At 34.4% G+C, this 14,820-nt stretch overlaps 1 protein-coding gene across 5 annotated transcripts in view; it reads left to right on the top strand.

Moving 5' to 3' along the window:
• The window catches only part of CDIN1 (CDAN1 interacting nuclease 1), a 231,001-nt gene that overhangs the window by 137,652 nt on the left and 78,529 nt on the right, over nt 1-14,820 (top strand). The gene's annotated exons all lie outside the window — the stretch shown is intronic.

The following is a 14,820-nucleotide window of genomic DNA, read 5'->3' as shown; positions in this document are numbered from 1 at the left end:
TGTGTTAATGTGATTTTTAATTTGCATTTTTCTAATGATAAATTATATTGAGAATCTTTTCATATGTTTATTTGCTACCTGTTTTCTCTGGAAAAGTTTCTCTTGAAATCTTTGCTTCATTAGTTAATTGAGTTGTTTTCTTATTATTGAGTTTTGGTAGGGCATTTTTATTGTATATTTTAGTATTTTGGATATAAGTTTCTTGCATGTAGAAATGGTTCTAGAACCCTTTTTTGAGAAGACTCTCTTTTCTCCACCTAAATTACCTTTGTATATTTGTCAAAAATCAGTTGTTCATATATATATGGGCCTGTTTCTGAATTCTCTATTTGTTCCATCATCGGTTTGTCTATACCAGTTCAACACTGTTTTGATTACTGTAACATTATAATTTTGAAAACAGATAGTAGGTCCTCCAATTTTGTTATTCTTTTCAAAGTTACTTTTTGCTGTTTAAGATCTTTTTTACTGTATGAATTTTAGAGTCAGCTTATTAATTCCTATAAAAGCCTGCTGGGATTTAGATTGGGATTACATTGAATTTACAGATCAATTTGGGAAGAATTAACATCTTAATAATATTGAGTCTTCTGATCCATGAACCTGGCATCTCTCCATTTATTTAGGTCTTTTAACATTTTTCTCAGAAATTGTTCTGTAGTTTTCAGTGCACAAATCTCACATTTTTTGTAGATTGATATCTAAGTATTGATTGAATGATGGCTATGTAAGTACTTTATAGTTCTTAATAATATTAGTAATGATAGTCTTATTTGTTTCCATTTGTTCATGCTACTATAGAGGAATACAATTGATTTTGTATTTTGATTTTCTATACTGCAACCTTATAAAACCCGCTTATTAATAGTTTACCTCACTGGTGGTTGTGATAGGATTTTCTACATAGACAACTATGTTGTTTGTAAAGACCATTTTACTTCATTTTCAATTTGTATGCTTTTTTTTTTGCTTTTGCTCCATACAAAATGAATGGTAAGAATGGACATTGTTGCCTCACTGCTGATCTTAGAAGAAATATTTTAGATCTTTCACCATTAAGAATGATGTTAGGGGTGAGCACAAGTAACTTATGCCTGTAATCCCAGCACTTTGGGAGACCACTGCCGCAGAATCTCTTGAGGCCAGGGGCTCAAGACCAGCCTGGGCAACATAGTGAGACCCTGTTTCTATTAAAAAAAAAAAAAATTAGCCAGGCATGGTGGCACACACTTGTAGTCCTAGCTACTCAGAAGTCTGAGATGGGAGGATCACTTGAGCCCAGGAATTCGAGGCTGCAGTGGGCTGTGATCATGCCACTGCACACTAGCCTGGGCAGTAGAGTGAGACTCTGTCTCTAAAATAAATACAAAAGAATGATGTTAGCTGTAGGTTTTTGTAGATGCCCTTTATCAAGTTGAGGAAACTCCCTTCTAGTCCTAGTTTGCTACAAGTTTTTATCAAAAATTGGTGTTGGATTTTTGTCAAATGCTGTTTCTGCATCTGTTACGATGATCATATAAGTTTCTTAAATTAGTCAATATAGTGAATTAATACTGATTGATTTTTAATGTTATGCCAACCTTGCTTTCCTGAGATAAACTGCATTTGATTATGAAGCAATACACTTTTTATATTTTGCTGGATTTGATTTGTTAAAATCTGTTAGGAATTTTTGCATCTATGTTTATGAGTGATACAGGTTCATGTTTTATTTTTCCTTCTAAAGTATTTATCTGGTATTGGCATTAGAGTAATGCTGGTCTCTTAGTATGGGTTGGGAGGCATTTCCTCCTCTTTAATTTTTTTGAAAAGTTGGCACAGAATTGCTATTACTTCTTCCTTAAATTTTTGGTGAGATTCCCCCAGTCAAAGCATCTGGGCCTGTGGTATTTTTTTGGTGAAAGATGTAACTATAAAATCAATTTCTTAGTAGTATATAAGACATTCAGGTTATGCCTTTTTTTTCTTGAATGAGCTTTGGCACTTTGAGTCTTTCAAAGTGTTTGTCCATTTAATCTAAGTTACAGAATGTTTTGGCATAAGCTTGTTGAAAATATTCCCTTACTATCTTTCAATATCTGTAGATATGTCTCCTTTCTAATTCCTGATATTGATAATTGTGTCTTCTTTTCTCGATCAATCTGCCTAGAGGTTTATCCATTTTATTGGTCTTCTAAACAAACCATTTTTTTTTGTTTTTTTTTTAAATATTGATTTTCTTTTTTCTCTTTCATTGGTGTTTAATCTTACATTATTTGCTTTTTGTGTATTAATTTCTGTTTAGTTTGCTCTTCTTTTTCTAGTTTCCTAAGGTGGAAAACTGAAGTTGTTGATTTTAATTCATTTTTTTTCCAGTATAGACATTTTATTTATTTATTTATTTATTTATTATTTTTTAAATTATACTTTAAGTTCTAGGGTACATGTGCACAACATGCAGGTTTGATACATAGGTATACATGTGCCATGTTGGTGTGCTGTACCCATCAACTCTTCATTTATATTAGGTATTTCTCCTAATGCTACCCCTCCTCCCTCCCCCCACCCTAAGACAGGCCCCAGGGTGTGATATTCCCCACCCTGTGTCCAAGTGATCCCATTGTTCAGTTCCCAACTATGGGTGAGAATATATAGTGTTTGGTTTTCTGTCCTTGTGATAGTTTGCTGAGAATGATGGTTTCCAGATTCATCCATGTCCCTGCAAAGGAAATGAACTCATCCTTCTTTGTAGCTACATAGTATTCTATGGTGTATATGTGCCACATTTTCTTAATCCAGTCTATCATTGATGGACATTTGGGTTGGTTCCAAGTCTTTGCTATTGTGAATAGTGCCACAGTAAACATACGTGTGCATGTGTCCTTATAGTAGCATGATTTATAACCCTTTGGGTATATACCCAGTAATGGGATGGCTGGGTCAAATGGTATTTCCAGTTCTAGAACCTTGAGGGATCGCCATACTGTCTTCCACAATGGTTGAACTAATTTACACTTCCACCAACAGTGTAAAAGCGTTCCTATTTCTGCACATCCTCTCCAGCATCTGTTGTTTCCTGACTTTTTAATGCTTGCCATTCTACCTGGCGTGAGATGGTATCTCATTGTGGTTTTGATTTGCATTTCTATGATGACCAGTGATGATGAGCATTTTTTCATGTGTCTGTTGGCCACATAGATGTCTTCTTTTGAGAAATGTCTGTTCATATCCTTTGCCCACTTTTTGATGAGGTTGTTTTTTTCTCGTAAATTTGTTTGAGTTCTTTGTAGATTCTGGGTATTAGCCCTTTGTCAGATGGGTAGATTGCAAAAATTTTCTCCCATTCTGTAGGTTGCCTGTTCACTCTGATGGTAGTTTCTTTTGCTGTGCAGAAGCTCTTTAGTTTAATTAGATCCCATTTGTCTATTCCAATATAGACATTTTAATGCAATAAATTTACTTCTGAGCACTTTTGTGGCTGTATCTCACAAATATTTACATATTGCGTTTTCATTTTTATTTGGTTCCACATACTTTCTACTTTTGATTTCTTCTTTCACCCACACTTATTTTGAAGTATGCTGTTTTGTTTTGAAATATTTGAGGAATTTTCAGATATCTTTCTGTTTGGTTTCTAATTTAATTCCATTGAGATCAGAGAACAAATCTGAATTCTTTTAAATGTGTTGAGATTTATGTTATGGCTCAGACTGTGGTTATCTCTGTAAAATTTTCTATGTACACTTGAAACCTTATTCCACTTTTGTTTTTGGAATGTCTTATAAATGTCATTTAGGTCAAACTGGTTATTTGTGTCATTCAAGTTTTCTATGTCTTTACATATATGCACTTATCAGAACTCTTCTGAATACTTGAGGGAGACCTACTTAGGTTCCTGGAATTCTCTCTCTCTCTCCCTCTCTCTGTGGGCAGCTTTCTCCTGCTGATATTCTGCCCTTTAAACTCTAGTTGCCTTGGCTTTCCCATTCTTCTAGCTACAATTCCTCAACTCAGGGAGACTGCTGGGCTTCACCTGGGCTCACCATTTGGACATCACAGCTTGGAAACTCTATTAAGCTGGGCCAATCAAATGGCTCACTCTTTGTAATCCCATCACTCTGGGATTACAGTTCTTCATTGCTTGATGTCTAGTGTTTAAAAACTGTTATGTCATCTATTCTGTTTTTTTAACTTCGAACAGAGATCTAATCCAGTCTTTGTTACCCTAACTTGGTTCCAAGTAGGAGACTTTCAGTTATGATTTTAACACATAGTTTAACAGATTTGTGTAAACCAGTTTGTCTTAAAATTAACCTTGTAATCTTAACCTTTGTATCTTTATTAAATCCATTTAACTTATATACTTCATTGTCATTATGAAAGAGAGTACTGTGCAGTCCTTCAGGTTACTTTCTTTTGAGATCTCTCTCTCTCTCTGTCTCAGACATCCATATATTCTACCTCTGTTTCCCTCAGGCTTCTGAGAGTTGGAATGGGATTTTTCATTTACAACTTTATGCCTAGCAAAAGGGAAGTCTTTAATATGTTCAAGGCCAAGGATTATAATAAGCATATGGTTGTTAGAAATCAGCTTTCTTTGGTTATCTATTGGTAGCACTCAGGGCTTCTTATGCCTCTTGGATTAAAATAAAGCAGGCCATATTTTGGTGAGACAGAGCCCTGTTCACAGCAGCTATGCCTTTTCATTTCCTCTGCCTTTAATGAACACATGTTCCCATTTCCAAGCATCTTCTGATGTTTGGTATCATTCAGGTATCTCCTGGAATGGATAATGTATAAGTGATGAGGCTACATTGCCCTGGTTTGCCTATGCTCATTCTCTTCTCACATATGTGGAATATGGAAAATGAGTCATGAATGCAATTCGCATGTCTCGTACAACAGAAATCTTCATGGATACATAATGGCAATGGTAAACATTCTTTCGTTCTAATTTCTAATTGACTCTGGAAGTCAAATTCTTATAAAAATTAAATTTCTCCTATGAATTCCCTTTATTCATTAACACAAGTCAATTACATTCACTTGTGTGTGTGTGTGTTTTTTTTTCTCTCTCCCTTACATTCTTCCAATCTACTCTTAAGATCTGTGTGAATTCTGTTCTCTTAATTTTCTTCCTTTTCTATCTGAATCCCTGACATTGAGATATTTCTTGTGTGTTGGTCACCTTTTCTGACACAGGATTGTACTAGCAAATTATCTTGTTAACCCTTTCTTGCTTCTCTTTATGTATTCCCTTTTGCTGTTTCCTTCCCATTTGTTGCTGGCAGCTTGCTAACCATTACCACCACCTCCCATTTTAAATTTAGTCTTATAGCTGGTATTTCATTCCAAGTGATCATAAGTTAAAAACTAAAGCCAATTTTTTTTATTTAGTAAAGAGGATTTTTTTAAGGATTCATAAAGTTCATCAACTCATATAAATAGGAGGCTATCTTAGCAGCTGCAATATTTTAAGAGTACTCCATATTGATTAAGAAGGTATTAAAAATGAAGTCATTGGTTGTGTGCTAATGGCAGGTATATAAAGCCATATTGAACTCAACACTAGATTAAAATATTTGATGAGCCCCAATTACCTTTCATTGGTTTAATGTGAAGTGAGTATTTTTTACTGCTTCATATTTCTTTTATTTATTTTTTATTTTAGAGACAAGGCTTCGCTTTGTCACCCAGGCTAGAATGAAGTGGTGCACTCATAGCTCACTGCAACCTTGAACTCCTGTTCTCAGGTGATCCTCCCACCTCTGTCTCCCAAAGTGCTGGGACTACAGGCATGGGCCACCATGCCTGGCCTGCCGTATTCCTAATGCAACAAGTTCTGGCAAACTGGCCCATCAGTAGTGGCATAGATACACAGTTAAATTCAGCTGATGTTTAATAAGTTACTTCTATGTAGAAATAGCATATTATGTATTTCAGAGCATACAAGGGTGAGCAAAACTTAATCTTGCCTTCAGTGAATTTAATTCAAACTAATAGGGAAACAAACAGGTACATAGATCATAATAATAGCTGACCTTGAACACCAATTATGTTCAAGGTGCTGGTTTAAGCACTTACATGTATTTTCCACTCTAATCCACATAACAATCCTATGAGGTAAATGCTAGTATTTTATCTCTATTTCATATGAGAAAGTTGAGCTATGAAGAGGTGAAGTGCCCAAATCCAGGTCACAGAGCTAGAAAGCCAGTGGAGTTTTTTGAATAGAAGAGTGACATGATTAGGACCTAACTTTAGGATGGATATTCTGGTAGTGGTGCTTAGATTGAATAGAAACAAGAATTTGGAAATAGGGACACTATTGCTATTAGTCATCCATATTGAAATAATCCATTAATTCCCAAATTATAGTGGCAGTAGCGGAAATGGAAGGGGACCATATAGACTTGTAGAGATTATAAAGACAGGATTCACAGAATTTGTCAAGTAATGCCAACATTCAATACATCAGTAAAAGTGTTGCTGTATTAAGTGGTTTAGAATAGAGATAACTTTGAGGTTTTAATATTGGTGGTGGCAAAATAATGATGCTATTAAAGAATTGGGAATAGAAAATAATGTAAGTTAGCAATAACTTCAGTTGGGATGTTTAGAGATGTCCAAAGGCAACTGGGCTGTGGGATAGGAATCTCAGTGATGGGTCAGAGATAGTTTGATTTAGGGATCATCCATGGTAGAAGGAGATTAAGTGGTTTTTCTCAGAGGGAGAGAATAGAAAAATGCCTCTTATAAACAGGGAAAGAAGACACTTGTGACATGACATCATAATAAAGTTTGGAGAACTGATTAATAATAATTATGACTCATAGCAAATTAAATTATTTCTAAATTTACCGACTCCCACCCTTCATCTCTTGCATTTGAACATTTATAAAGTAATTTTAGTCTGGTTGCACTGCATCTTATTATTCAGGGTATTGATAGTTAACCTCACATCAGTTTCTACCATGAGTTATGTGGGTTTAGAAAGTTGTACCAAAATGTACGAACCTAGGGCTTTTAACAATCACACTTGAAAGAAATCTTGGGAGTTGCATTTGTCAAGCAGCTAGGAAAACCATTCATGCATACCCCACATCCAAAGCTCCATCGGCAGCCCAAACATAAAGAACTGAAAGGTCATTCTTCTTCCTGCAATGTGATGGCTTGTTGACGTATTTTGACACAACAGTACAATGCTGAAAGGGTCTGACCTTCCTGCAACACCGAGGGACTCAGGTTTGGTCAGGATACCTGACACTCATTGCATTTCTCTCTTTGCCTTCCTTCTCCTTCACAGATAAACACATTCCTCAAACACAAAGTGCTGCTCTCAGTACAGAATTATTAAATAATTTAAATAGATATAAATGATTACTTTTTACATTTCTCTTGCCTCTTTTTTTTTTTTTTCCAGTTACCATCAAGCTGAAACCCTTACTTGGAACTATTAATGCTTTTAATTAAAAAATAAAATTAGTTTTTCAAAATGACAAATGTGAATGGAGATTGTTAATAGCTGGAAAGAGAAAAACTAAACAAATGAGGAGGTCTGTATGCTATCTTATGTTTTATAGTCTATCTTTTTGATAGAAACCAATTTATTGGAATTCAGAAGTTTGAGGATTACTTCTGAAGTGCAAGATTAATGTACATAAAGGTAAATTGTAGATAAATTGAAGTAATTATCTCCTGTGTACATAATGTGTTAAAAGGTTGAAGAGTTAGTTGGAGGCAAGAGAACTATCAAGAGGATTTTCTGCCATGTATAAATTGATGTTCTATGTTAGATTTATCTACTGTGAAGCGGGGCTTTGACTGGTTATCCATATTATTTTTTAATTTAGTATATCATGGTGGCATGGAGATGGGAAGAAAAATGTGTACTATTAATGAATTTCTATAAATATAAAAGTAATAACCTAAGTGCTTTTAAAAAAAAATACTCTTTAATGAGAAGCAGCTATTCAGGAAGATTTTCATGCTGTCTCCACAGCTAGTAAATATAAAATAAGTGCAATAATATTCTCCGAGCATTTAGATTGCTCTTTGCAAAGTGTGGAAAGTTTACATATTTGTCATAATATTGGAAAAAGGAGTATTCAAGTATTTCAGTGGTATTGTTTCCAAATGTGATAACTATCTACTAAATGAAATTAAGATATTTTTGTCCAAGGTAAATATTTTAATGGCATACCCAAAATTAGGACTGAAATTTTGAAGTATTTGTTTTAACTCTTCACCTGTTTTACTCATATCACTGCACTTTTCAGTAACCCCTAGACATCATACATCTTTGTTTGAATCGTTTCTCTTCCTGTTTGCTCCACCATTTCAAATGGTGTCATGTCACTGGGAACTAATGCCCACTACCAGCTGAGCACATTCAGCTTCTGTCTACATTACCACTCGGCTTCAGTTCCAATTTCCTGGTATTCCTCATTCAGATCAGACCTCTTAGATTGTGTGCTGTGAGAACTGACAGCCCCCATCCTGCTCTGCTTGCCCAGGGCCTAGTCACACACACTCCACTGTGCCAAGCGTGGCCACCCCCACACACCTTTCTGTTCAGGATTTTGTATAACTTTTAATTGACATTTATGTCTGACATTGTAGATGTACTTCTCATTGTAGAACCTTTATCTACATAGGAATAGTTGAAAACTGCTTTTCACTTAACTATTACATGGATTAATGTTACTTAACAATGACAGGTTTCCCTGCTGAAACTCAAGCGGGCAGATAGTTTCTTGTTTCTAACCATTCTCCATCTAACATTGCAACTCACCACCCAGCACTATTCTCACTAATTGCTTGAGTATACAGCAAATCCATTTGAAATGACAGAGAGAGGGTTAAGTCCTGAGTACAGCATAAACTGTAGTAGAGACCAGTGTAAGGCATTTTTTTTTCTATATATGAAACAGTCTTTTTAACGGGGTTTATTAGCGACTTAATGTCTATACATATCTTTCCTCTAAATTCACCCCTAGCTACACAGGCATAAATTTACCCAATTGTTTCTAATATGATGGCATTCTATATATATCTTTCCCTCCGAAAGCACAGAACAAAGTTCTGTTGTTTTGCCAGGTTCCTGGCCTTCTTTTATAAATTCTTAGTAAAATTTCTTTCATTGTGGTGAGAAAAAAATATATTCTATCAATTATTTTAAAAAGCAATAATTCATTATAGTTGATCATAAATGTCAGGAAGCAAAGACCCAGCTGAAGCATTTTTGTCACTAATCATGCTGTTTTTCTTCTAATTAGTTAATTTACATTTTACAAATTAAGGGTAAAATTCAGACAGAAGATAACATCATAGCTTTAACTGACCCATATTTGTATCTGCCAAATTTAAGTTAATTAGAAATGTAGATGCTGTTTGTTTTATCTGTCAGAAAAGCTCATCTTTTTTCTTAAAAAAAAAAAAAAAAAGTAGACACACTTTTTCCCCCCTCAGCATTTATCATCTAAATAATAGTCTTGCCAAGATGGCAGCCTCATAATAAACTCTTTTCAGTGGAGTGATGGGTAATGAAGCTTGCTTGTGAAGGCAGCGAAAATGTTGTCTGGCCAAATGCATGAATATGATGGCTAGAGAATCAGTGGACTTTCTCAGTCATCAATCTTTTTAGTAGCCTCTTATACATCTGAATATTTTGATAGATGATCTAATAATTGAGTTATCTATCTTTCTAACTATCAGAGTTGCATAAAAATTATTCTCACATGCTACTGAATATTAAATATATTAGGCATCCAGTAAATTTTTCATAAAAGGGCCAAAAGGTGAAACATTTTTGTTATTCTATAAATACCTCTTAATATATTGAGTGTTGAGCCCTCTGACATATCCAACTCTTAACTCTCTCTGTGAGAAGTAGGTATATATTTTAAAAAGAGGACATACCTATTATAAGTAGGACACGTAATACTTTGGCTGGTAAAAAGTAGACCCTGGTACATGTGTAGATACAACTCAGTATTGTAAAATGGAATACACTTGTTGGTCTAACACCAGCGACACATTGAATATGACACAAATTTTCCATACAAGAAGCACAGATTATATGCGTGCTAAGAATTACTTTATGACTTTGGTGTCTCCATCATTTTGAGAGGAAGATGATCCTACCAAAAGGAAAAACAAAGCTCCCAAATATTCTTATAATACACAGGTAGTTCTTTCCCCTCATATGGCTTTGTATGTGGAGGGAGGGATTGTTTTTGTTTTTTTGTTTTTTGTCATGCATCACTCTATTAAAAGCTTATCAACAAGTGTGCTTCACTGGAATTGAAAAAGTGACAAGGAAAATTGGCAGGAAACAGATGACTTAAAAGTGGGCTTCTCTCACCTCCCACCATTCACAATTCTTCAAGGTGACCTTACAGAGATGACTTCCAGTAACCAACATTAAAATAGTTCTGCCCCGGAAGAGCAGACTTTTGTTTGCGGGTCTGAAGGGTTACCAATCCTCTGCATCTTGAAAGGCACTCAAATGAGCAGGGCCTTGTAAATTGGATTTCTGTTAGCCAGCCCTGATGATAGCTCTTCATCAGAGGAATGGGAGGAAGTGCTATCGATAGCTCCACCTCTAAATATCTTTGCTTTTTTTTCTTCGTTTTGTTTTTTTTAAATGCCACGCTTATTTTTGGTCTCTCTCATCCAAAATGGTAATGAATGCTAAAATCACCAGAAATAATTGCCTTTAAGGTTTTAAATAAGCCTTAAAATGTGAACAACTTTTTTTTTTCTTAAGACGAAGTGTTGCTCTGTCACCAGACTGGAGTGCGGTGGCACAATCTTGGCTAACTGCAACCTGCACCTCCCGGGTACAAGCAATTCCCCTGCCTCAGCCTCCTGAGTAGCTGGGACTACAGGCGCACGCCACCATGTCCGGCTAATTTTTTCTATTTTAGTAGAGATGGGGTTTCACCATGTTAGCCAGGATGATCTCAATCACCTGACTTCAGGTGATCCTCCTGCCTCAGCCTCCCAAAGTGCTGGGATAACAGGCATGAGGCATCACGCCTAGCCAAACAATTATTTTTTAATGCTTTTCAACTGGAAAAGCATTTGGAATGAAAATCAGCAACACAATGGCCAAAAACAAAAATGGCAAAAATGTCTTAAGCCTTGTTTTCTATTTAATTCCTAACAATGATTTCATCTTACAGTTGTGCTATTTATAAAATTTGAGATGATAGACTTTTTTCTCTTTATTTTTCTGGATTGAAAATAATAATTCAGGACAGTACCAATTGTGGAAATGTCTCTGTGGGTTACACTGAGGAACTAGTACTTTCTAGTAGGTGGATCTTTTCTTGGTTTCGAGAATCTCCATAATTTGTGGTTGGAAAAAAATGATATTGTAGGAGCTATAACTGAGAATTTTAAACTCTTAGATATCTATTTAAAATTACATATTTAAAACCATTTGAAATGTCCATATTGGGGAGGTTTTAGGGGAGGGAATAGTCTTTTCTTAATCAAAGTAGCAAACATCTGTGTTCTTTCTAGCCTGTCTTTTGATTAGCATGGGCTCATCCATCACTGGTCTTTGATATGAACACCAAGAAGTCATGTCCTTTTGTTTTAAATGATAAATATGCCTTTGTCATGAATACTCATAGGCAACCCAGGATTTACATCTGAATTGTCAAAGTGTAACTGCCCAGCTCCTGTGATGAGTGACATTATTAGTGAAATAAAGAAGTTTTTAATTTGTCATGGATAGTCCTTAGATGGTGACATTATGAGACTATGTGGGTTGTGGTGCTAGAAAAAGTTGTCCTTCCCCCACTATTTTTCTAAGATTTGTCATTTATCAACAAGAGGCAATCTGCCGCAGGAGGTTCTCTGTGAACATTTTTACTTTAGTCCCATTAGCCCGTCTCTTTAGGTTTCATTATTTAGGCTAGATGACTGGTAGTTCTTATCAAAACTAATGCTATTTGAAGTACCCAGGCTCCTGTTGGTCAAACAACCAGCATCATGATTTGTTCTGTCAAGTTATTATTATCAAAGACAGTGTTTTTTAAAACTTTAGCTTTATTTCAAGGTCTGTGTCAATTATATTTTCTAAATACATTTCTTTGACATCTTTGTTCCCACTAACCCACATCTACTCACGTGTATTTATGTATGTGCTATTTATATAAATACATTGACCTATTCATATCTACCTATACAGTTTCATGTTAATCATCAAAACCCTCAGGGTGTCCAATTTAACTGTTGTATTTGACTCTTCAACTAAGAAATTCGGACCATTAGAATTAAAAATATTGTGAAGTCTTGATCTTCACTTGTCTGCAATTTAATAGATTACAGCTTTCATATATTTGCTTTATTTGTTCCTACACTATTAACAGACAAATAGTTTGATAATTTTAAAGTTTCTTGTAATAAATGTTTCATGTTGGTAATAAGTAGTTTATTCTAATTTTATGTATAAAAAGTATCCTGTGAAGATTTGGTATTTTAACAAGTAACTTTTAACAGAAATTGCATTACCTTCTACATGATTTGTCTTTATAATTTCAATACAACTGTTTTAAAAGTAGGCAGAGTAAGAGTGTTCAATCTGTTTTTCAACTGAATTGACCAGTGAATTAACCAAAACAACCTTTAATTTAGAATGTTGGGAATTTACATGACAGTTAAGCTATATATTTTAGTTTGATTTAACATCTCTCCATAAAAATCATTAAAATGGTTCCATCAGTATAAAAGCCTCACTTAAATTATATTTTATTTCAGGTCATATCCCTCACCTCACAAATGTATTAATCTTGGGTTTTCTGTTTTGATTGTTTCAAAACTAAACTTTAGCACTCATTTTTTGAACAATATTTCTTGAGTGCCAAAAATATATATTTTAAGGCAAAAAAAAATACGTGATTAACCCTTATTATCAGGCTTGCTCTTCTAATTTTTTTTTAATTTTTAGTATTTCCTAAATCACCTGTTTCATAGAAAATAAAGTCTTGTTCATATTTGTTTCCCAAAAGAAAACAAACTCCTGGCAACTCTAAAGCCCAACCCCTTACATTAATTGAGATTTTTGTACTGTAATGTAAGTGTCTGAGTTTTTGAGACCCTAAGGCTTTCACCCAACTTAAAGACAATGATGCCAGTGAGCTTCTGTCCAGAGTTAATCAGCTGCAGAATTTGTAAACTGCACATGTGTCAAAGTTGAAAATGTTAGCACTCTAATAGAAGCTTGAAAAGGTTAGATCTGATAAAAGCCATCAGCAGTTAAAGAAAGTGATTTATGGGAATGTAATGACACAAAATGCCTCATTTATCACTCATATATAGATAGGTTAAGGTTCCTGTGTCATACTTTTAAAAACTTGACCACTTCGAATTGTCAAAATAGGTACTTAATTGCCCTTCATCCTTTTCATTTTGAATTTATTTCGTTTGAAATTGGTAATTTCATCTACGATTACTTTACTGTCATTCACTTCATATGGTTCCATTTAAAGTCATTCATATTTAAGATTTTCAAAAACTGCGTCACTGATCTTTTTGAAGTTTTATTAGCTAAAGCTGTTGCAAAGAAAAGATTAAGCCAGTCTTATATATGCTAATTTACACTTTTATGTAACACAAATACCATGGAGATATGTTAAAGTTTCATTTTCTCTTTCCTAACACTTGTAATTTTTATCAGCATTTTATAATCCTCTGAATATTCTATATATCTCTCTTGAAAAGTGTACCACAAGATGTTAAAAGACAGAGCCATCAATTGGTTTACCATCCTAATAACTCAACTTAATATTTAAGCTCCACACAAATTAAATTTAATGAAAACCTGCCTGTCTGGCTAAATGATCCCTAAAAATGGGGGCAAAAGCCAAAGTTAAGAGACATGCCAAATTGTATTTCTTTCCCAGGATCATTAAAAAACAATTCTCAATTATTTCTTATACATTCTAAGGAAGATATTTATAAACTTGGAATTTCTAAAGATTTATTGGCTTATTTGATGCCATTTAGTTTATGCATAAGTATCTTAATGCTATTAAATAAAAACTATTTTACAAACTGCAATACGTCAAAGTAGTATTGTAAAACACAAAATTTTATGAATGATTATCACAGTTTTAGACTCCTTAATGTGACAGGTAGACTTGCTGAAGGGCTTCATGGAGGTCTTTCAGGACATGAAGTAGGCAGAAGTGTCCCAGGACTTCCTTTGCCCCTCTATAGCCAAAAAATAAATTTGAGAAGTTTGGCAGGTTTCACTTTGTCAGCCCAATGCTGCACTTTCTTCAACAGTGACATTCCAAATTCAATTTAAAAAGAAGTCAGAACAGTTTCTTCAACAAGACAAAGGCATGAAAAAAATTTACAGGGAAAGGGAGGAACTGTACTAGGAAAAAAACTTAAAGAGACATCCTAACCAACTGCAGTTGATCCGGTTTGTTGCACCTTGATTCCATCAGACTACAAAAAAAATCACATTTTTTAGATAGTCATTGAAAGTTGAATATGAATTATTGTGAATTCTTAACACCTAGAGATTATTAATTTTCTTCGGAATGACAATGCCATTGTGGCATTATGTATGAAATTGTGTCAAAAAGAAAATGTCCTTTTTTTGAAAAAAAGATACATACAAAAATATGTAAGGGTAGATCGAGTTGGTGTCTGAGATTTCCTCTAAATATTTCAATAAAATAAATATGTAAGTTGATAGGGAAAGAAAGATTTAAAGAGAGATATAGAATCTGGAAGATGGATATCTGAGGTGAGGGATCTCTCTGCTTTGTATACATTGAAACTGTTTGCAAAAAATAAAAAAAGTCGGGAATT

The sequence above is a fragment of the Hylobates moloch genome, unplaced genomic scaffold (assembly GCF_009828535.3).
Source record: "Hylobates moloch isolate HMO894 unplaced genomic scaffold, HMol_V3 SCAFFOLD_14, whole genome shotgun sequence".
NCBI classification, from domain to species: Eukaryota; Metazoa; Chordata; class Mammalia; order Primates; family Hylobatidae; genus Hylobates; species Hylobates moloch.
Note: the sequence above shows the minus strand (reverse complement) of the source record. Positions and strands in the feature narration are given on the sequence as shown.